A 23955-nucleotide genomic window follows, 5' to 3' on the forward strand; every position below is an offset into this window, starting at 1 on the left:
TCCATGGTCTAGTTTACCAATGGTGCAAATTTAGTGACTGATATATTGATATCCTGAATTCCCTTTGTTCCTATACTTATACCTTCCAAGTAAAAATCACTTTGTTATTCTTCCTACCCAAATTTGATATTTCATTTTTAGGGTGGCATGGTGGCTCAGTGGTTAGCACAGCATCAGGGACCTGGGTTCAATTCCAGCCTCGGGCTACCATCTGTGTGAAGTTTGCATATTTTCCTTGCATCTCTGTGGGCTTCCTCAGACGTTTCAGGCTTACGGCTTCCTCTTACAGTCCAAAGATGTGCAGGTCAGGTGGATTGACCATGCTAAATTGTCCATAACGTCCAGGGATGTGCAGGTTAGGTGGATTAGCCATGGGAGAAAGTGAGGACTGAAGATCAGAGTCGAAGGGTATGGTACTGGAAAAGCATAGCAAGTCAGGCAGCATCCGAGGAGCAGGAGAATCGACGTTTCGGGCATAAGTCCTTTATCAGCAATGTGTATTCTGATGAAGCACTTTTGCCCAAAATGTCGATTCTCGTCTTCCTTGGATGCTGCCTGACTTGCTGTGCTTTTCCAGCACCACACTCTCCGACTCTGGATTAGCCATGGGAAATGCATCGTTACAGGGTTAGGATGGTGTGGGGGAGAGGGGAGTGGGATGCTCTTCAGGTGGATCTGTGAGGCCAAATGGCCTGTTTCCACCCTGGAAATTCTTTTAAAAAAATTATGCTCAGTTCTTGAATTTTGCCCAATCTGCAGGTTGATTTAGTATTGTTAATATTTGATGGAGTCCTCCGTAGTGACCATCTTCCTCACTTACTATGATTGACAAATTTACAAATGATAAGAAAAAGTGAGGACTGCAGATGCTGCAGATCAGAGACAAAAAGTGTGGCATTGGAAACGTACAGCTGGTCAGGCAGCATTGGAGCATACGCTCTCTTTTTTAAAATATACTTAAGAGAGAAATCAGGAGAGCAAAAAGGGGACATGAGATAGCTTTGGCAAATAGAATGAAAGAGAATCCAAAGGGTTTTTACAATTACATTAAGGGAGAGAATAGGGCCCCTCAAGATCAGCAAGGTGACCTTTGTGTGGAGCCACAGAAAATGGGGGAGATACTAAACAAGTATTTTGCATCAGTATTTACTATGGAAAAGGACATGGAAGATATAGAATGTAGGGAAATAGATGGTGACATCTTGAAAAATGTTCATATCACAGAGGAGGAAGTGCTGGATGTCTTGAAATGCATAAAAGTGGATAAATCCCCAGGACCTGATCAGGTGTACCCTAGAACTCTGTGGGAGGCTAGGAAAGTGATTGTGGGACCTCCTGCTGAGATATTTGTATCATCGATAGTCACAGGTGAGGTGCCAGAAGACTGGAGGTTGGCTAATGTGGTGCCACAGTTTAAGAAGGGCGGTAAGGACAAGCCAGGGAACTACAGACCAGTGAGCCTGACGTCGGTAGTGGGCAAGTTGTTGGAGGGAATCCTGAGGGACAGGATGTACATGTATTTGGAAAGGCAAGGACTGATTAGGAATAGTCATCATAGCTCTATGCGTGGGAAATCATGTCTCACTAACTTGAAGGTTATCTCAGATTACAACTGGATCTTGATCAGATGGGCGAATGTGCTGAGAAGTGACAGATAGAGTTTAATTTAGATAAATGTGAAGTGCTGCATTTTGGGAAAGCAAATCTTAGCAGGACTTTTACACTTAACGGTAAGGTCCTAGGGAGTGTTGCTGAACAAAGAGATCTTGGAATACAGGTTCATTGTTCCATGAAAGTGGAGTCACAGGTAGATAGGATAGTGAAGAAGGCGTTTGGTATGCTTTCCTTTATTGGTCAGAGTATTGATACAGGAGTTGGGAGGTCATGTTGTAGCTGTACAGGGCATTGGTTAGGCCACTGTTGGAATATTGCGTGCAATTCTGGTCTCCTTCCTATTGGAAAGATGTTGTGAAACTTGAAAGGGTTCAGAAAAGATTTACAATGATGTTGCCAGGGTTGGAGGATTTGAGTATAGGGAGAGATTGAATAGGCAAGGGCTGTTTTTCCTGGCGCATGGGAGGAAAGGTGTGTGTGTGGAATGAGCTTGCAGAGGAAGTGATGGAGGCTGGTACAATTGCAACATTTAAAAGTCATCTGGATGGTTGTATGAATAGGAAGGGTTTGGATGGATGTGGGCCGGGTGCTGGCAGATGGGACTAGATTTGGTTGGGATATCTGGTCGGCATGGACGAGTTGGACCGCAGGGTCTGTTTCCATGCTGTACATCTCCATGACTCTTCATCAGGAATGTTGGGCGGAGGTGCCCCAAGGGGGCTGAGAGATTCATGGGAGAGGGGTGGGGCTGGGGGAGTGGAAGGTAGCTAGGAATGCGATAGGTGGATGAAGTTGGGGGGGGGGGGTGATGATGGTGATCGGAGTGGAGTGGAAGGTGGAGTGGATAGGTGAGAAGGAAGATGGACAGGTAGAGCAGATCAAGGCGGTGCCGGGTTGGTGGGTTGGAACTGGGATAAAGTGGGGGGAGGGGAGATGAGGAAACTGGTGAAATCAACATTGATTCCGTGTGGTTGAAGGGTCCCTAGGTGAAAGATGACATGTTCTTCCTCCAGCTGTTGGATGGCTAGGATTTGGCAGTGAAGAAGGCTCAGGACTTGCATGTACTGGTGGCATGGGAGGGGGAGTTGAAGTATTCAGCCACAGGGTGGTGGGGTTATTTAGTGCATGTCCCAGAGATATTTCCCGAAATGTTCCGCAAGTTGGTGTCCATCTCCCCAATGTAGAGGAGACCACCTCGAGAGCAATGGACATGGTAGATGAGGTGTTTGGAGGTGCAGGAAAATCTCTGGAGGCCTTCGATGCAGATGAGGTGTGTGTGTGTGTGTGTGTGTGTGTGTGTGGGGGGGGTATGGTCTCTGCGGAATGCAGATAAGGGTGGGGGGGAAATATACCTCTGGTTGTGGGGTCTGACCGTAGATGGTGGAAATGGCCTCCTACTTCAAGAAACTTCCCCTCTGACGTGGTCAACAATGCCTTCCAGCGCATTTCCTCTACTTCCGGCATCTCCGCCCTTGATCCCCACCTCTCTCAACAAGGACACAGCCCCCCCAGTCCTACCTCCCACCCCACCAACCTCCGGATACAACGCATCACCCTCCACCATTTCCGCCACCTAGAGTCAGATCCCACCACTACAGATATATTTCCCTAATCATACCTTTCAGCATTCCGCAGAGACCATTCACACTGTTAGGTCCATGTCTCCCAACCAACCGACCCTCCACACCAGGCACCTTTCGTTGCCCTTACAAGAGGTGTAAATACTGTGCCAACATCTCCCCCCCAACCTCCATCAAAGGGCCCAAAGGATCCTTCCACATCCAGCGGAGGTCTTCCAGCACCTCCAGACACATCATCTACGGTGTCTGTTGCTCTCAACATGGTCTCCTCTACGTTGGGGAGACAGGACGCCAACTTGCTGAACATTTCAGGGAACATCTCTGGGACATACACACTAAACAACCCCACCACTCTGTGGCCAAATACTTCAACTCTCCTTCTACGCCGCCAAGTAGATGCAAGTCCCAGGCATCCTCCACCGCCAAATTCTAGCCACCCAACAATTGGAGGAACAACACCTCATCTTCCACCTTGGGACCCTCCAACCACATTGAATCAATGTCGATTTCAACAGATTCCTCCACTCCGCTCCTCCCACCTTATGCCAGATCCAACCCTCCAACTCGGCACCATCCTCTTGAACTGTCCCACCTGTCCATTTTCCTTCCCAGCTATCAGCTCCACTGTCCTCTCTGACCTATCACCATCATCCCCACCTTCACCCATCTTTCACATTCCACAGTGCTGGCACCACTGGAAGTTCCTGTGCCCAAGTTGATGCTGGGTGGTCTATCCGGTTTTACTCCTATAACATTTAGTACAATTGGGTGCTTGCATTCAGAAAATAGTTAATAGTCAAACATATCAAGGCTGCAGATGTCCTTCCCGAAAGTAAACCAAATAGATTCCTGTAGGAGCTCTGAAGAAAAGTTTTAATCAAACTAAAAATTTTAAACTATTTCTCTCTCCACAGATGCTGCCAGACCTGTTGAATTCATCGAGCGCTTTGTTTTTATTTCAGGTTTTTACATAATAGGAGTCATAATGGCTGAAACCAACCTTTAGCGCCAGGTTAATTAATTAGTTGAACTTAAATTCCATTGGGGGATTTGAATCCGTGTCCCCAGGACATTAGCCTGGGCCTCTGTAGAACTTGTCCAGTGTCATGGACACTGCACCACCAATTCCCTAGGCTAAGTGACATCATTTTCAGATTAAAAGATTCAATTTTATCTCCAAACAAATGGACAATCTCATTTTATGTCAACAGTGTTTTGTAAGTGGACTCAGAAAATACAATGAGCTTTGTGTTTGCATGCCAAGAATATACTGAAGGTCAATAGATGGAATGCAATGAATAAACATAAGCCACCCCTTAGAAGTACACCAAAGAAATTCCTGATAGATTAGATACTTACACATAAACCATGAGTCAACATGGTTCAACATTCGAATGTGCATTTACCTGTAACAACCGTGCAAATCCTAATTGTCTGGCCTGTTGTTAAGTTTTCCCTCTCTCTTTCAGGTTCTCTTTTACCCTATGTCATTGGTCCTTTTCCCTTATAGGAAATATCTTATTGAAATTCACATCACACTATATTAGAGTCAATCACCGATATCCAATCAACTTTGAAGTTCATTCATTACACTGCTCCACTTGGCAATTTGCAAAACTCTCTGCATGTTATGTATCTTTTAGACTTGAAAGTTGAACCACCTCTCAAACTCCCATTAACTGTAAAGGAACCATCCATCTGTGCTCTGGAAAAAATGCTTGTCCTTCTGCAAAGGAGGACATTCTACCATAAGAAATTATAGACAAATGTAATGATGGTTTGCCAAAAATGGTCCATAAAATGACACCAACCTGGAGAATGGTCTGAATGATGTTTGAGAACCTTAAAAAGACCAAAAACATAAGGTATGAACAACAATGTAAACTCTGGTAAGTTTTTAAAGACCGTGGCTTACACAGAATCTGCAAGTCAGTATCAGGCCACTTGGCCTATGTCGATTCTCCATACGGACTGCTCCACATTTCTATTCTTCCTCTAACTCTGTCCCCAACTCTGGAAACATGGGTTTGACTCCTACTACAGCAAATAGTGAAATGTGAAATCAATATACCTGGAATTAGAAGTTACACTAACAATAATCATTGTCATAAAAACTTATTTTGACCATTAACTCCCTTTCAGAAGGAAATCTGCCATCATTACCTGATCTAACCCACGTGTGACTCCAGATCCACAACAATGTGGTTGACTCTGGATAGGCCTAGCAAGTCATTCAGTTGTATCCAACTGTCACAAAGTCTGATAAAAGGAATGGAACTGGATGGACCAAAGGCCAAGGGTATGATGATGATAAAACACACAGTCCTGCCAAACCTGGAGTAAGTTTTCCTTACTAATATTTGGTAACTGTGCTAAAGATGGTAGAGCTATCTCACAGACCAGTCAAGCAACAGCCTGACAAATCATGTTGTGTAATGTCGCAAACACTGCCATCACTATCCCTGAATATGTCCTTCACAATCAGAGGTGGTGGCACATGGTATACTGTCAGGAAGGAGTCTTGAACGCTGACTCCTGTCAGCTCATAGCATCAGATAAAACATGGATATGAAAATCTCCTGCTGATTATCACACACTGAACCCTTTCCCCATCCTTCTCAGCTAATGAATCAGTTCTGTTCCATTTGAACACAGCATGGGGGATGCACTGGTGGCAGCAAGGCTACAGAACATACTTTAGTGAAGAGCTCCAACATCCAGCACCACAACTGGCCGAGTCACAGAGTTGAGGAATATATCAGGAGTAGGCCATTCAGCCTATCAAGTCACCTCCACCATTCAATACAATTATGTCTGATCAACTATTTCAATGCATTTATCCCCATATCACTTCAGCTCAGAGGTATTTAGAGGTCTGTCAACCTCTACTTTAACCATACACAATGACAGAGCTTCCAAAGCCCTAACATGATGAAGGAACTTTATGCCTGTCAAGACTTCAAAGCATCACAGAGTATTTCTTAGACAAAGAATCACTTCACTTTTTTTAAAAAAGTATATTCATGGAAACATAACAACTGCATAGCAAGATCCAAAATACGAATGAGTAAGATAATTTCTAACAATATTGGTTCATGGATAAACATTGACTGGGTGAGTGGGACATCTCCCACAATCTACTATGAAAAACATTATGGGTTATTTTACATTGACACAGCTGAGTATTGTAATCAGTGGTCAACCTGGATTACAACTCTCCTGAGCATGGCTTCAATCATCACCATCTAAATTAGATGCCAGTGCTACTATTGATCCAAGGCAACTGTTTTGCTTCCTGATTCTTGTTTAAACTTTAAAATATCAACTTATGTCAGGAGTGAAGCGCTTTGGTTTTGGGACTTGGTGCTGCTAACATCAAATTTAAATTTCTCAAGCTCGTGGTTATACTCTTGGATAAATTCGACTCCCCTCCCCAACTTTCTTAGCAATCACCTCAAGATCTGTTATCCCACTCACCCCTCCTCATCGTGTCCATTTCTCTGAACCTAGTATTCCCAGCTTTCATTTCACCACTGGCAGGAAGCCCTGTCTTCACCTGAGTGCTTGCTGTGTGGAATTCTCGCTGTAAAAACCTGAGACTTCTTCACCCTCGTTTGATATTCCACACCAACTTAAAGACCAACTTAACACCCTTTTAATACCTCTCTCCTTGACTCAACATCCTCTCTTTTAAATTACACATTTGGGGGATGCAACTTGGCAAACCATCCACATTAAAATAATGTGGACATTTCTCTTCGTTGTCCAACAAAATTATGCCAAAAGTAACAAATGGAGTGAAAGGAAAAGTGCCAGATGCAGGCGACTCTCAACATGAATTAGAAGCACTGGTCAGGGAGGCTCTTATTAACATAAAATTAAAATAGAAAACACGGTGGATGCTGGAAATCAGAAACAAAAACAGAAATTGTTGAGCTTTTCCAGCAAATTTTGTTTTTGTTTCATATAAACACATATTTCCTTATAGAAATTTTATAACTGTGATGTACACAATCCTGTGCCCTCACATACATTAAAGGCAAATATATTAAGTTTGTTTCCTCAAAGCAAACTACTCAAATAAATTTCTCTCTCATTCTGCTTGTCTGCCCAACTTTGTTGCCCGGTTGAAGATATGGACATCCCTCCCTAATGGCATTGTGGGTGTACCCAGGCCAGAAGAACTGCAGCAGTATAAGAAGAGGGACTCACCACCACCTTCTCCAGGTCAACTAGACTTGGGAAACAAACACCCCGTGAAAAAAAAATTCAGAAATAATTTTAAGAAGGAAGATACACGAAAACAACTGTGAACTCTCTTTACAATCTTCTTTGTTTCTTTTTAAAAAGATTTACTTTGTATCTTGAATATCCAAAGTGAATTGTCACCACCTTCCTTCCTGACTTGCTCATTGGATTCCTGTCATATTCTTGAGCTCTCTATGATATTGTAAATGCATTTATGAAGATCAACGCTGATGTTGAGAGTAATTGTATCTGTTCTCTTAGAACGAGCAAATAGAACCTTTCACAAAAGCTGTTACCACAAACTAAGTTATTCCCACAACGTGATTATCTTGAAAAATCAAGCACTAAAAAAACTTTATGTTCTTTTAAATTTTCAATATCACCAGATTAAGCACAATATCACTGTATGAATACTATGCATTCATTGCTCTAAGTTATAAATATCCTGTATTTCAGTCGCACACAATTTTAATGAATCCACACCTTTTTAACAATGCATTTCACTATCAAGTTTTATCCCAAATAATAATATCTTGTATCAATAACGTTCAGAATTTAATTTAATAATTTTCCATACATTACCAATTTCAGAGCATGTCATCACCATGGTGCAACTAATCGAAATGTTTGCATTTCATGTGAAACTGCTCATGACGAACTGCGCTCCTAAACTCTTGCTGCCTTCCTGTTTCAGTCACTGTAAACAGTCTCTAATCCCGCACCTCACAATCACATGTCACCGCTCAAATCACAACCTGCGGGGTCATACCCTCAACACTCGCCGGAAAGAAAATATCACATGCAACTGAAGGAATCTTTCAAATGGCCTTATACCTAACCACATGATGTTGAACCAATAGATTGCGAAAAAAAACAAGCCTGAATGAAAGAAAGAATCAACTCTGCATCTCGGATGACACAGAGCCGGGTGTTTGATGTATACTGTGTAACGCACCTAGGATCTGATTATTTTGAACTGGAAGCTTGACTACACAATGGAGCTCAGCAGGGAGTTTGATGTTCCCTGGTATGTTCAGAGCTAGGAGCTCGATGGGATTATTTCGATCTGATACTTTTATCCACACAGTGTAACTCAGCTGGGAGTTTGATGTAGAGAGTGCTGTTTTGATCTGGAACTTTGCTCAGAGGACTGTTCATAGCTGGTAGTTTGGCGTACACCAGTGGACTTCAGATGGAAGTTGATGTACGCTGCTGTTCGGAGTCGAGAGTTTGATGTTCACTCAGCTCGGGGTTTGATTTACACAGGTTATTTAGAGCTGGGAGTTTCATGTAGACAAGGATTTTAGAGCAAGGATTTTGATGCAAACAGTGTAACTCAGCTGGGAGTTTGCTGTGTACGGTGTTGTTTGGTATACACGATATTCAGAACAGGGATTTTAATATGCACAGTGCACCTCAGCTGGGAGTTTGATGCACAGTGTTATTTCGAACTGGCAGTTTGATGTACAGAGTGGGCAGAGATTGAGTGACAGGAGATATGTGGCAGAATCAGATAGGAAGCCTGACAAGGTCCACAACCACCTGATGAAGGAGCAGCGCTCCGAAAGCTTGTGCTTCCAATTAAACCTGTCGGACTATAACCTGGTGTTGTGTGATTTGTAACTTTGTACACCCCAGTCCAACACCAACATCTCCAAATCAATCCATCTTTTATGCTTTTCAGTGGCATGCCAGGATTCTCACAGGGTGCCAATGAAATGAGGATTGATACTTGTTAACCACTGTGTGAACACTGCAATGCACTTCATTATTACTCAGCCTCCAATCTCACCAAACTCGTCAAACAAGCTGGACTGCAGGGAAACTCAACATGGAAACCAAAGTCATTAACCTGGTGGATTCAGTAAACCAGTTGCTTCAAACATCCATGTTGCCTGTTCTCAAACTGAAGCCAAAGGATTGAGGTGCATGTGCTCCTCATCCATGGAAATTGGCACCTGCCAACCTATCCAGACAATCCTGGCAGTGCGCTCTGAAACCACATTGCAGGGCACACCAGCAACGAGTTCTGAATGTTGCAGTGTGTAGGGACAGACGCCCAGTTGATTGAATGTCAGGGCTGCTCGCTTGCTTCCCTGCCTTGCCATTTAGTGCAGCCACAGGCATTGCGCCTTGCTGCTAAGCAGCCCTCAATCTCAGAGGTGCACATCTTACAGAAAGGTGGTGTCAACCTCACGCTTGCTCCGTGCGCCAGCAACTTATCCAGCAAACGCACTGTGCTTTCAGCAAGCAGGAAACAACAACATGGAGATTTAGGCTGGTTAACCTTACAGAGGAGACAGCAGCCAGTCAAGGGCTCCTGCCTCAGTCAGAAGGTGACAACATCCAAGAGCAAGCAGGGATATGGCCACAGGCAAATGTCCAGTTTGGGTGTTCTTGACCATGGGTATATGTCTGCAATTCAGGGGGAGGGTTATAGTCAGTCCGTTGTCCTTAAACCAGCAGTTCCAGGGGGTAGGCCTAACATGCTTGGGGAGATGTATAGTTGCCAGTCAGGGGTTGGGGTAGTCATTGCCTTGATACTGAGCCTCAGCAGATACGTTTTCAGGACTGGGGTTTGCAGACTGTGGCACAGGGGTGATTCAGGGGATAGGGGTTGGGGAACGCTCACAGTCAGGAGTGAGGTGACAGTGAATGACAACACTAGGCATGGTCACCTTGTAAAGCAGGGACTGGGTGGAAAGTTGCAGGCACACGTAGATGGGTTGTGTGGGGATGTGGATGAAGCATGAAGCCTGTGGGGTTAACAGGATGGGCTAGTTGGAAAGAGATTAGAGTGGTACTGGAAAAGCAGAGCAGATCAGGCAGCATCCATTCAGCAGGAAAATTGACATTTTGGGCAAAAGCCATTCATTAGGAATGAGGCTGGGAGCCTCTGGGCTGGAGACATAAATGGGAAGGACATGGGGCTGGGGAGAAGGTAGCTAAGAGTGCAATATGTGGATGGAGATGGGGATGAAGGTGATAGGTCAGAGAGGAGGGTGGAGCGGATAAGTGGAAAGGAAGATTGGCAGGTAGGACATGTCATGAGGATGGTGCTGAGCTGGTAGGTTGGAACTGGGGTCAGGTGGGGGGATGGAAAATGAGGAAACTGGTGAAGTCCACATTTTCACCCTTGGGGTTGAAGTGTTCTGAGGCAGAAGATGAGGCGTTCATCCTCCAGGCATCGGGTGGTGAGGGAGTGGCAGTGGAGGAGACCCAGGATGTGCATGTCCTTGGCAGAGTGGGAGGGGGAGTTGAAATGTTCAGCCACGGGGAGGTGGGGTTGATTGGTGTGGGTGTCCCAGGGATGTTCCCTAAAGCACTTTGCGAGAAAGCGTCCAGTCTCCCCAATGTAAAGGAGACCGCATCGGGAGCAACGGATACAATAAATGACATTTGTGTAAATGCAAGTGAAACTTTGATGGATGTGGAAGACTCTTTTGGGGCCTTGGATGGAGGTGAGGGAAGAGGTGTGGGCACAGGTTTTGCAATTCTTGCGGTGGCAGGCGAGGGTGCCAGGATGGGAGGGTGGGTTGTTGGGCGGCGTGGACCTGACCAGGTAGTCATGGATGGAATGATCTTTGCAGAAAGCGGATAGGGATGGGGAAGGAAATATATCCCTGGTGGTGGGGTCCATTTGTAGGTGACAGAAATGTCGGATGATGCGGTTTATGTGGAGGTTGGGGTGCAAGGTGAGGACCAGGGGGTTTTGTCCTTGTTGCGGTTGGAGGGGTGGGGTTTGAGGGCGGAGGTGCGGGATGTGGAAGAGATGCATTGAAGGGCATCTTCAACCACGTGGGAAGGGAAATTGTGGTCTTTAATGAAGGAGGCCATCTGGTGTGTTCTGTGGTGAAACTAGTCCTCCTGGGAGCAGATACGGCGGAGGCGGATGAATTAGGAATACTCTAATCTTGACGGCACGGTGGCACAGTGGTGAGCACTGCTACCTCACAGCGCCAGAGACCTGGGTTCAATTCCCGCCTCAGGCGACTGACTGTGTGGAGTTTGCACATTCTCCCCGTGTCTGCGTGGGTTTCCTCCGGGTGCTCCGGTTTCCTCCCACAGTTCAAAGATGTGCAGGTTAGGTGAATTGGCCATGCCAAATTGCCCGTAGTGTTAGGTAAGGGGTAGATGTAGGGGTATGGGTGGGTTGCGCTTCGGCGGGGCAGTGTGGACTTGTTGGGCCGAAGGGCCTGTTTCCACACTGTAAGTAATCTAAGTAATCTAATCTAAAATGAAGTGACTCTGATCTCCAGCATCTGCAGTCCTCACTTTCGCCTAGTTGGAAAGAGATGTAGATGTCTGGGATGCATAGATGTCATCAGGACCCATTGTTATGCATACATACTCTTCCCTCTGCTTCTAGAAGCTGCAGTAGGCCCTCAGCACAGACAGCCTTGTCTGTGGCCATGACCTATTTTCTTTACAACATCCTGACGACTGCTTGGAGGTCTGTACGTAACTCCCATTCGGATCCTTTTTCCTTTGCAGTTCCTCAACTTGATCTGCTTTCCAACTCGATAACGCTGCTTGCTATCAATTTAAATAATTTCTTACTAACAAGGCAACCCTACAGCCTCTGCCTGTCTACCTGTCCTTTCTATAGGACCTGCATCCTTGGATACTTAGGTTCCAGCCCTAATTCCATTGCAGTCACGTCTCTGTGACACCCATAACATTGTACCCACCAATTTCAATCTGCGCTACAGACTCATTTACCTTGGTTCATATACTGAATGCATTTAAGTACACCCCACTCCTACCCGCTCCTATGTAGAATGCCTCCCTTCTAATAGTTGTCCCTTTATCTGCTGTGCTTGATTTCTGAGCCTTTCCATACTCTCAGTCCTATAACTTGGTCTGGAAACTTTAATAATCTCTGCTGAACCCTACACACCTTTAACATTTTCCATGAAATTCCATTCAACTGAATCCAGCCTCCTAACTATTTACCTTAAAGCACTATCCATAGCCCTAATTATGCGATTTGCCATAACAGCATGATCCACATGGAGCCCATTCTATCAGAACTGCTCTCTCCTTCCCCAGTACTGGTGCTAATATCCCATGAATTCAACACCATTTCTCCCACACCAATCTTTGAGCCATATGTTTATCCGTTTAATCTTGGCAAATCTGTGCCAATTGGATTGTAACCCAGGTAAGTAATCTGGAAATTATTACCTTTTTGGTTCTGCTTTTTAATCTAGCTGTTCTTATTTGTTCAGCAGAACTCTTTCCCTCTTTCTACCTATATCATTGGCACCTATGTGAACCACAACAACTAGATCTTTCAAATGACTTACTGCAACTACTCGGACTGTTGCACCAGATTCACAGGAGTGTCGCATGGATCCAACCTCTTGATCAAAGTGGTATGGAGCCAACTGATCATGCCCAGGTTTCTGGAGTGATATTTGAGCCGAGGAGAAAGTGAGGACTGCAGATGCTGGAGACCAGAGTCGAATGTGTGGTGCTGGAAAAGCACAGAAGGTCAGGTAGCATTCCAGGAGAATCGACATTTCGGGCATAAGCCCTTATGATTTCCTGATGAAAGGCTTATGCCTGAAACATTGATTCTCCTGCTCCTCAGATACTGCCTGATCCAGCACCACATTTTCGACTCTGATATTTGAGCTTGTCCTTGACTGACTGTGCTGGGATCTCACGCCTGAAGAGTGTATCACTTGACTGAGGGCTATTCTCCTTAGACTTTCAGACATGGCTGTTTGATTGATGCACATACACAGTGTTTCTCATGCACTCACCTTCAACATCATGCCATAGGCGTGAGATAGACAGAGCACAGTACCATACAGCAACATATCCACCCCCTTGACTGGTCACTGCTGGCAATCATGACAAACTGCCTGACTTTGTGTCTGCACTAAAATGCAAGACAAGATGAGGTTTGGGGGGGGGGGGGGGGGGGGGGGTGGTGGTGTACTGCGATAGTGCAATACCTTGTGGTGCCTTTCCCATGATACCATCCGACACAAGCACAGGAGATAGTCTGTTTTCGTTTCTCCCTATCCCATGTCCTAACTAGGTCAAACAGTGATACACATGTACTTCATTTCATTTAGTGCACTGCATTTGCTGTTCACAATGCTCCTCTGCTTTGGAGACGCCTAATGTAAATTGGGTCTTGTCTTTGTGGAACACCTCAATTCTCTCAAAATTGTAATTGTGAGCTTTCATTGGCATCTCATTTCAATTCTCTATCAACTCATTCTCTGACATCTCCATTTTAAATTTCCTACGCTATTCCAGTGAAGCTCAGGGGAAGTCTCAGGCCCAGAATCTCATCTTTTGGAGTTTTGTTTTTTTTGTTTCTGAACACAGTTGTTGGTAGCAATTCTGCGTTCACATTTGCACAGCCTCTCACCACCTTGTGTCTTTTTACTCTCCCTGTGGCCACCTACATTTTGCTTAAAAAAGACGATTCCCTCTCTCAGTCATCACGCTGAAATATTAAGGAGCAGGAAAATCAACATTTCGGGCAAAAGCCCTTCATTAGGAAGGCTGATGAAGGGCTTTTGCCTGGAACGTCGATTCTCCTGCTCCTCGGATGCTGTCTGACCTTCTGTGCTTTTCCAGCACCACACTCTCGACTCTAATCTCCAGCATCGGCAATCCCCACTTTTGCCACCCTGAAATATTAACTCTGTTTCCCTCTCCACAAATGTTATTAGATCTACTTCGTGTTTTCTGCATTTCTGTTGTTATTTCAGACTTCCAGTATCTGCAGAATTATCCTCTTGTATCCTGTTTATTGCAATCGGCTAGTTAAAAAAAACCTCTAACAGTTGGAAGCAGTGTCCTTAAATTGTACACAATACTGAGTTACAAACTACATTTCTTTGAAATCTTTAGTCTTGCTGCATAATGAAATAAGGAATAAACCATAATATAATGAAAATTTAATATGGCATCTTGTTAACTGTCAGTAAATCAATAATAAACTAGGCCAGGCAGCCCCTCAAGCCTGTTCCAATATCAGTAATACCATTGTTGATTTGTATCTTAAACCCAATGACTCGCCCTGGCTCTATGTCCTTTTATAGCCACGTCAAGCAAACTTTTGGCAATGTCAAATTTAAGGTTATGGGTTGAACTGATGTGTTGCAAGATACACTCTGCTGAAGCTATTTGGGTGCAGATGTACTTCCTAGCTTCTCTAACTCCCCCATCAACTGGAAAAGTTTCTTTCAACCCTATAAATTTCCATCCAAACGTCTTAAAATCTCAATCAAATGTAATCTCTCCTCAAAATCTAAATCTTGGAGTGAAGTATTGTTTCAATGATTATTCCAAAGCTTACAGTCTGATCCCAGATACATAATTCATTAAAGTCATTACCTTGAATTGCATATTATCTGAACTCATAACCATGAAATCTGTATACAATATAAATATTAATCTATTTAAATTAATCCCTCCTCCCTACTTACCATAAATCAATGCAATAGATTGAGAAATTAGGATGATTTCATACAAATCATCTAATTTCAACCAATGTTATTTGAGGAATACAGCAGTTTATATTTGGCATCCAGTCATTCAATTAATGCTACAACTTTATGATCTGTTGCAATTCAAACCTCCTTCATACAACATCTGTGCTGCCCTCAGTAAAATCACATGAAAACAAAGATAGTTTTGACAACTGTAATTTTCTTTGAGGTTGGGCGAAGAGATGGAAAAGCTAGAAAAATAGCACAGAAAGCCATCAGTGAGGTGGCAGGAAGTTGTGGCCTGATGTTTTCTGGCTAGTTTGCATATGGTGGGCGAGTTGACAGATTAACCCTGCACCAGGGACCACTTAAGCAACCAGTAAAGGACTACTTCCCACCTCCGTGCTCACTTTGTCTGCACCAGGGCAGCAGACAGAATCGTGGAGTTGGGACTGACCATCTAATGAAACCTGACAGTCTCCCAGTGGGCTGTGTGTGTCAGGCTTCCATTAAGACTACTCCATGGGCCAAGAAGAGGCCTCCCCAATGATACTAGTCACTACCACCTCTCCCTCTCAGCCAAATCCCATTTAACCATTACTCGTGTGCTCATTGACCTACATTGAATCCTTGTTAAGTAACACTGCGATTTTAATATTCTCATCCTCATTTTCAAATTCTTCCAAAATCTCAACCTTGTATAGGTTTTCTTCAGTCTGTCAACTCTCCAAGATATCAGGCTCCACTAATTATGGCCTCACAAACATCATTTTATTCCATCACCAATTGCTGTGTGTTCAGCTGCATAAACTATGGGTGGCATGGTGGCTTAGTGGTCAGCACTGCTGTCTCACAGCACTAAGATCCCAGGTTCGATTCCAGCCTCGGGTGACTGTGTGGAGTTTGCACATTCTCTCTGTGTCTGCGTGGGTTTCCTCTGGGTGCTCCTGTTTCCTCCCACAGTCCAAAGATGGGCAGGTCAGGTGAATTGGCCATAAATTGCCTGTAGTGTTAGTTGCATTAGTTGGAGGGAAATGGGTCTGGGAGGGTTACTCTTCAGAGGGTCGGTGTGGATTGGTTGGCCGAAGGGCCTATTTCCACACTGTGGGGAATCTAATCTAAAGCTCTGGAATTCCTTCTCTAAATCTCTCTAGCTCTCTGCTCCCTTAAGAGCTCCTCAAAACTGACATTTGTTATCAGGCTTTTGGTAATCTGCCCTAATATTGCTTTATGTGACTCGGTGTCCTGTTTTGTTTGAATACATTGGTGTGAAGTGACTTGGAAACTTTTCTATTTTACAAGTGCTATGATATTATTACAATTTCTACAAGTTGCAGGAAGAAACATTTCAATATGACTGAACTTTAGCAATGCTGAAAGAAGTCCACTTAATTTAAAAAGAACTGAATGCAAGTGTACAGAGTTTATGCTTCAGTTATAGAGTGCATTGGTGAGTCCGCATGTGGAATACTGTGTACAGCACTGTATTTTGGGAAGAATGTTAGTGCATTGAAAGCAGTTCAGACTAATACCTGGAATGAGCAGATTACCTTATGACAGGGTAGATCCATGTGCTCTTGTAGTTTAGAACAGCCAAGAGGCGACTTAATCAAAACATACAAGATCCTGAGGGGAACCCAAGGCAGGGTTCTTCAGAACCCAAGAAAAGTCATAGACTCTACATGTTAACTCTCTCTTTCTCCATAAATGCTGCCAGGTTCACTGAATGCCTCAAGCACTTTCTCTTTTTATCTGCGGTATTTCGTTTTTATTTAATTCTGAACAGGATAGAGCCTGCCGTTGCAGAACTAAAACCTGTGAAAGAGAAAGTGGCAATATCAGAGCAAACAAAGGCACCACTAATATGGTGTATACACTCAGACAAATACCAGAAAAGTATCACAAGCAAACAAAGGCCTGTATGCCATTTTGAAGACCTTACCACGACATCTGATGCTGCAAACAGAGATGGACTTTGATAAATCCTTGACTGGATACCCTGCCCCAGGTTCTTCCCAATGGTGAAGCAGTTTCATGAAAGTCAGTACAGAAAAGTCAAGCATAACAGTAGCCTCTCACGATCCTCTCAAATCTCTATTTGTGTAAAGCAGGGAGATGTGCTCACCTTGACCTTATCCATCATTTGCTTCAGCATGACACCGCAGTAGGCAACAAAGGATGTTAGACAGGGACTTGTGGACACTTCTGGACTGATGGAAGTCTTTTCCACTTCAGCTGCTTTCAGGGCCACATAGAAACAAAGGAAAATTTCATCTGTGATTTTTTTTATCATTGATGACTTCACTACCCTGGCCTACTACAGTCAGTCAGATCTGCAATATATTGCAGAATGGTTTTCTGAGGAATAATTCAGACTAAAAAAGAGTTTAAACTCTGGAAGAACATTAGCCTGCACTCCAAGAAGAAGATAAAGTACCAAATATTTTCATCAAAGGAATCGAGCTGATTGCTGTCAAATAATTGATGTGTTTAGGGAGCTTCAACTTGTTTGATGCCACCACAGACAAGAAGTGGACAATCGGCTTCCAAAAGCAATCAGCACATTCACCAGACTTTATGAATGAGCATGGAGTAACCACAACCTTGTCACAGACCAACCACACACCAAACACAAAGTGCACAAAGCAGTCGTCCTCATCATCCTTCTGTTGGTATGGGATTTGAGTCATGCATTCTCTACTATTGCATGTATGTCCTGTAGAGCACTACCACTATTGCTGCCTTCCAGATGTCCTTCAAAATCACATCACAAACATTTAAGTCTTGGAAACAGCCCAACATCACCAGCATTGAGGTCACTGTCCTGCAAAACCATCTTCATTGGGAGGATGACGTGGGTGACAACCAACTGCCCAATTTTGTGTTGCATGGAGAGTTGACCACTAGTAAATAGGGTTGAACATTTCAAGGATTCCCTGAAGAAGTTCATCACTGTGTTTCACAGTGACCACTACCATTGGAAAGTGGAGGCAATAGATTGTTGTGCTTGGAGATACTACATTGTGAGACTAAGCAAAGAGCCAGCATAGTAGCGAAAAGGAGGAATCCAATTGTCTCCAGCAGTGACTGCATCTTCACTTGGACCCAAAGTTGAACCCAGTGGGCTTGAAACCAATGAGGAAAAGGTGAGGGCTGCAGAGTCAGAGTCGATAAAGTGTGACACTGGAAAAGCACAGCAGGTCAGGCAGCATCCGAGAAACAGGCAATTCAACAGGCAGGATCGTTCAACAGATTCTCCTGCTGTGCTTTTCCAGCATCACACTTTATCGACTTGAAACCAATGAGGACAGCCTTTCGAACAACTTCCTGAAGAAATGAGAATAGAGAAGCTAAAACAGATGTCAGACTCTGAGCGGGAAGGTTGTTTGAAGTGGCAACAGATAGAGGATTAACTAAAGGAAAAGGAACCTGCTAACTCATGTTTCATCTCTCCAGCAGAAAAGAGTATCAATTATCAGTGAATGACGCCTACTGGGTAGGACACAGTAAATGTAAATTGTTGTCTCACTTGGCAGAGAATTGGGAGAAAATCAATGGCCAATCTCGCATATGCTTATAGAACAATTAAAATTTACAGCATGGAAGGAGGCCATTCAACTCACTATGTCTGTGCTAGCCAAAGAAGCATAATCAATCTTAATCCCAGCATTAAGTATGTAACCTTGTAGATTACAACACTTCAAGGCATATCCAAGTGCAATAAGGGTTTCTCTGTCGACACTCTTCAAACAACAAGTTCAGATTCCATACTCCCCTCTAATCTGCGTTCCATGGTTAATGACCAATATGCTCAAGAACATATATCTTTTCAACCATTCTATCTAGACCTTTTATAATTTTATTCACCCCAACGGGGTGGCACAGTGGCTCAGTGGTTAGCACTGCTGCCTCACAGCATCAGGGACCTGGGTTCAATTCCCGCTCAGGCAACTGTCTGTATGGAGTTTGTACATTCTCCCTGTCTCTGCGTGGGTTTCCACTGGGTACTCCAGTTTCCTCCCACAGTCCAAAGATGTACAGATTAGGTGAATTGGCCATGCTAAATTGCCCAGAGTGTTAGGGGAATGCGTGGGTTGCTCTTCAGAGGGTCGGTGTGGAAAGGCCTGTTTCCACACTGTAGAGAATCTGATCTAATTAAATTTCTCCTCTATTCCAAAGAAAGCAATTTCAGCCTATCTAATCCTGAGAGCGAAAACCCTTCAATCCTGGAAATATCCTCTTGAATCTTCTTTGTGACATCTCTAGTGCAATCACACCCTCTCTGTAATATGATGAGATCACAACGTAAAACTTTAGCTGTCGCCAAATGAATGTTTAAAACTATTTTAGCATAACCTCACTGCCTTATATTACGTGATTTGGCTAATAAAGTATCTTGTATGCCTTCCTAACCATCTTATCTACCTGTTTTGTTCCCTTCAGGGATCTATGGACAAGTAGTTGTATGCATTGTCCTGTTATATACTATGCATTCTGTTTGTCTTCCCCAAATCCATAACCTTATACTTCTCTGGACTGAATTCCATTTTCCATTTTTCTGCACATCTGGCAGGTAGAGAGGTTAGTATTCCTGTCCAGGAAATTTCAACACGGTGGGGGGGCACAGTCTCACTATAAAGTGATTAATCACTCAGGATGAGAGTAGCACTGGGATGAGGAGAATATTATTTGTACTCAGAATTGTCAATCTTAGGAATTTTCTGTCAAGAGATGCTCTGTCTTTGAATTTATTCAAGATTGCAAATGATAGATAGAGTCATAGAGATGTACAGCATGGAAACAGACCCTTCGGTCCAACCCGTCCATGCCGACCAGATATCCCAACCCAATCTAGTCCCAACTGCCAGCGCCCGGCCCATATCCCTCCAAACCCTTCCTATTCATATACACATCCAAATGCCTCTTAAATATTGCAATTGTACCAGCCTCCACCATATCCTCTGGCAGCTCATTCCATACATGTACCACCCTCTGCATGAAAATGTTGCCCCTTAGGTCTCTTTTATATCTTTCCCCTCTCACCCTAAACCAATGCCCTCTAGTTCTGGACTGCCCGACCCAAGGGAAAAGACTTTGTCTATTTATCCTATCCATGCCCCTCATAATTTTGTAAACCTCTATAAGGTCACCTCTCAGCCTCCGACGCTCCAGGGAAAACAGCCCCAGCCTGTTCAGCCTCTCCCTGGCAACATCCTTGTAAATCTTTTCTGAACCCTTTCAAGTTTCACAACATCTTTCCGATAGGAAGGAAACCAGAAATGCACGCAATATTCCAACAGTGTCTGTGATCTGTCAGGAAATCGAGGGATATTGGGAGTGGGCAGTCGTTCAGATATATGAACATCCATTGCCATATGGTGGTCCAGACCCAACAGACAAAATAATCATCTTCATTAGCTCCTACCGCTTATGTCTGACAAGTTTATTTATATTTTCATGCAATCTTAAGCTTTTTGGTCTCATTACCAATCACATGATCAGTTTTGATATCATCTGGAAACTTCCTCCCCATGCCCTATCGTAGAAGTCTAATCCTTAATATATAATCATTAAAAGCAAGGAACCCTTTGCTGAACCTTGTCAAACCCCAGTGGAAATAGTCCTTCACAATCACAAAAACACCCCATAACTACCTTATCTTCTAATAAGGTACTGTACAGAGGTTGTATCAGCACATTGTGAATTTCTGAAACCAATATTAACATATAAACCTTAAGGATAAGTAGAAGTCACCCTACACACTGGATAAAAACAGAAAATGTTGAACATACTCAAAGTCAGGCAGCATCTATGGAGACAGAAGGACAAAGTTGAATCTTGTTGAAGTACTAGTGGTCCCCCCGGCTGGGAGGAGAGCTTGCAAGAGACGTGGTCACTTTTACTGGGAAGACCCATTTGGTCATGGTTCATTCAGTCAGTGCAGGCCTTTCACTGGAATTAGGACCTGGATGTGGAAATCCCACCTACTGAGATCCATTGTCCAATTAGAGGCTGACAGCTCTTTGGCTCAGCAGTGCCCCTGGTAAGGTGGTGATGCCGCTGGAACTGCAAATACTGAAATACCACAATCAAGGAGCAATCCAGGCCACAGGCAGGTAATGTTTGGAGAGGTACCATGGGGTAGGGGTCTTCCTGGGTGGTTACTTATTGGGAGCAGGAGAATTGATGTTTTGGGCATGAGCCCTTCTTCAGCCCTCATGCTTGAAACGTCGATTCTCCTGTTCCTTGGATGCTGCCTGACCTGCTGCGCTTTTCCAGCAACACATTTTCAGCTCTGATCTCCAGCATCTGCAGTCCTCACTTTCTCCTGGTTACTTATTGGCACAGTTTTACCATGTGTACCACATGTTGACAGGCGCAACTGGGTTAGCACCATTGATAGCAGGATGGAGCCCTGACATGGTCATGTAATGGTGTGTATTAGTGGCAGGTGGGAAGTCCCTCCCTTGGTGTAAGTGTGACAGACAGATCAAGGTGGAGCTATATCTGCCTAATCTAATGCCCTTTCAGCCTCCAAGCACATCACAAGACGTAGTAGGTAATTCTATCTGGAGTTAACCTTACAGGATTGATTATCGTTCATGAAAATGTTTATCTGGACATTGAAGAGCTAGCCTACCCAACCCTGTGCCCGATATTCCCTCTTTTCAACAGTGATGACAGTACATCTTTTGGGACATCCAGAGATTAAGGAAGTGCTGGTGTAATGTTCCTGAATTTGACTCCAGTCTACTTCACCCATATTGGCATAAATGGAAAGGTCACCAACAATGTGAAAGTTGATTAATTTCGCATTTTGTGACTAGGATTAAGAATGATAGCCTCCCAACTGTAGTCTATCTGCAACCAAGCTCAAACCACATATAGAATCTAGGACTTTCAGCTCCGTACATCCTCATTTCAGAAACTGTATAAGACTTTGAAAGCTATTTACAAGTTGCAATCCACTTAAGGAATTCAGTGTCAATCAAGCCTTAACACTGGGGACTTGACTAGCAACAAGACTGACAAAGCAATTTAAGTGACTAATGGTTCTTGATTCTAAGGTCAATTGCAAATCTCCCCATGCACATAAAGCTAAGAACATAGACCCTGTTTCTAATCTGCTTCTCAGTTGTCTCTCTGTGAAAAGTGGAATTAGAAACAAGCTGCTTTCAAAACCCCATGATTATCTGAAAAATCACAGCTGGAACATCAACTAAATTCTTGCATAACAAGTTATTGAGTGCAAAGAAAAGCCAAGGACCTTGGAAAACAATGACAGAATCACAAAAGATTCTTCCTGTTACACTGTCAAAACTCAAGACACTGTAAATCTGTCTCTTCAACTGTTGGCCGAGTCAAGAAATTTCCCCTGCTCCACTTCCAAGTGTTCTACAGCTAATCCCTATCATAGCTCTACCATAGCTCCCTTTGCATTACACTAAGAGGTCATCCTAAAGTAAGGTCCAGTATCCTGAATGAGGCTCAAACCTGCAACCTTCTGACTTGAAGGGCAATCCTTGACAACTGGGCAACACAGAAGACAATTTGCTTTGAGGAGCTCAATCCACATAAGTCTCTAACACTCTAATGGCCTCTTTGTACTTTTCCACCTTCCATATTCCGCTTACTAACATGTATGCATCATGCCACCTTTTAATTGTGTCAATAACATCTACTTCACCTCTCCATGAGGAAGTGAGTTCCACGGTCTCATCACCGAGAAGAAATTCCTCCTAAATCTTTTTATCAATTGTTTGTAAACTGCCAAATTTATGTCTCCTGGTTCTACACTTACTCACAAAGTGGCAATAGTTCTTCTTGCCCACTCTATTGAATCCCTGTATAATCTTAAAGAGCACCATTTGCTCTCCTCTTAGTTCTTTTGTTCATAGACAAGAGCCTGAGCTTCTCATCTTCTGCTGCTAGTTGCTGAATCTTGGCAACATTTCTATAAATCTATACTTTCTGCAGTCAATTATCCTTTGGTGTAACATGGATATCAGAGTGAAGGCTTCCAAGATCCACAAACTTTGAAACTGTGCATCCATTTCACAAAGAGACAACTGGGAAGCATGCATATATGATGAATAAGTGTGTTCCTAACACAGTCCTTATGCTTCCAACTTTTTGCCAGACCTCAGAAACCAGCCTTAACTCCTGCCCTGCTTTCTGTTTGTAGCCATCATTCCATCTTTTGCACCAACTGGCCTCTGACCTCACATGCTCTGATCCATCATGTTTCTTCTGTGAAACTTTATCAAAAGCTATAAGATCCAAAGTAGGCAGCTTTTGAGCTGCTGGGCCCATTGACACCATACCAGCCACTTCCTTCCTTCTTTCATTACCCTTTTTATCTTTGTGATTTTTTTTTAGATTACATTATTTACGGTGTGGAAACAGGCCCTTCGGCCCAACAAGTCCACACCAACCCACCGAAGCGTAACCCACCCATTCCCCTACATTTACCCCTTTACCTAACACTACGGGCAATTTACATGGCTAATTCACCTGACCTGCACATCTTTGGACTGTGGGAGGAAACCGGAGCACCCGGAGGAAACCCACGCAGACACGGGGAGAACGTGCAAACTCCACACAGTCAGTCGCCTGAGGCGGGAATTGAACCCGGGTCTCTGGCGCTGTGAGGCAGCAGTGCTAACCACTGTACCACCGTGCCGCCCACTAATTTTCTTTAATTTCCTTTAATTTCATCTTCTTCCTGTTGGCGATGACAGAGACGGTGATATTGTCAAGGAGGGTGACCGTAATGGGACTCTTGGTGAGGTGGAGGCCTGGCTTGGCAATGCAGCCAGGGACTCCTGGTTGTGGTAGACCCAGAGTGGGGACTCCTGGTATCAGTGAGGTGGCAGCTGAAGCAGCAGCGGTGTGAGCTATGCATGAAGCAGGGACTTCAGTCTTCGTTGAGGCTGAGGCAGAAGCGGAGCCAGGGACTCATGGTTGTGGTAGGCTCAGAACAGAGACTCCTGCTTATCGGAGAGGTGGTGGTGGCAGCTTCTGGTTGTAGTATGCTTGGAGCCAGGGTCTCC

The 23955-nt window shown here is 44.0% G+C and overlaps 1 protein-coding gene across 9 annotated transcripts in view; it reads right to left on the reverse strand.

Annotated features, from left to right (window-relative positions):
- Window positions 1-23955, reverse strand: part of mlphb (melanophilin b) — a 179761-nt gene that overhangs the window by 102684 nt on the left and 53122 nt on the right. For 4 of the 9 annotated variants that reach the window (XM_087988761.1, XM_087988759.1, XM_087988760.1 and 1 more), the window contains exon 1: window positions 8025-8161. The exons of 1 other annotated variant lie outside the window; for it this stretch is intronic. The gene's annotated coding sequence lies outside the window, so the exon portion shown is untranslated. Of the gene's footprint in view, window positions 1-5005; window positions 5037-8024; window positions 8162-17027; window positions 17141-23955 lie in introns of those variants that run through there. 4 more of the 9 variants (XM_087988757.1, XM_087988755.1, XM_043693059.2 and 1 more) reach the window with 3 other exon arrangements.

This window comes from Chiloscyllium plagiosum, unplaced genomic scaffold (assembly GCF_037043375.1).
Source record: "Chiloscyllium plagiosum isolate Xiang-an unplaced genomic scaffold, Cpla_swu_hap1 HiC_scaffold_7, whole genome shotgun sequence".
NCBI classification, from domain to species: domain Eukaryota; kingdom Metazoa; phylum Chordata; class Chondrichthyes; order Orectolobiformes; family Hemiscylliidae; genus Chiloscyllium; species Chiloscyllium plagiosum.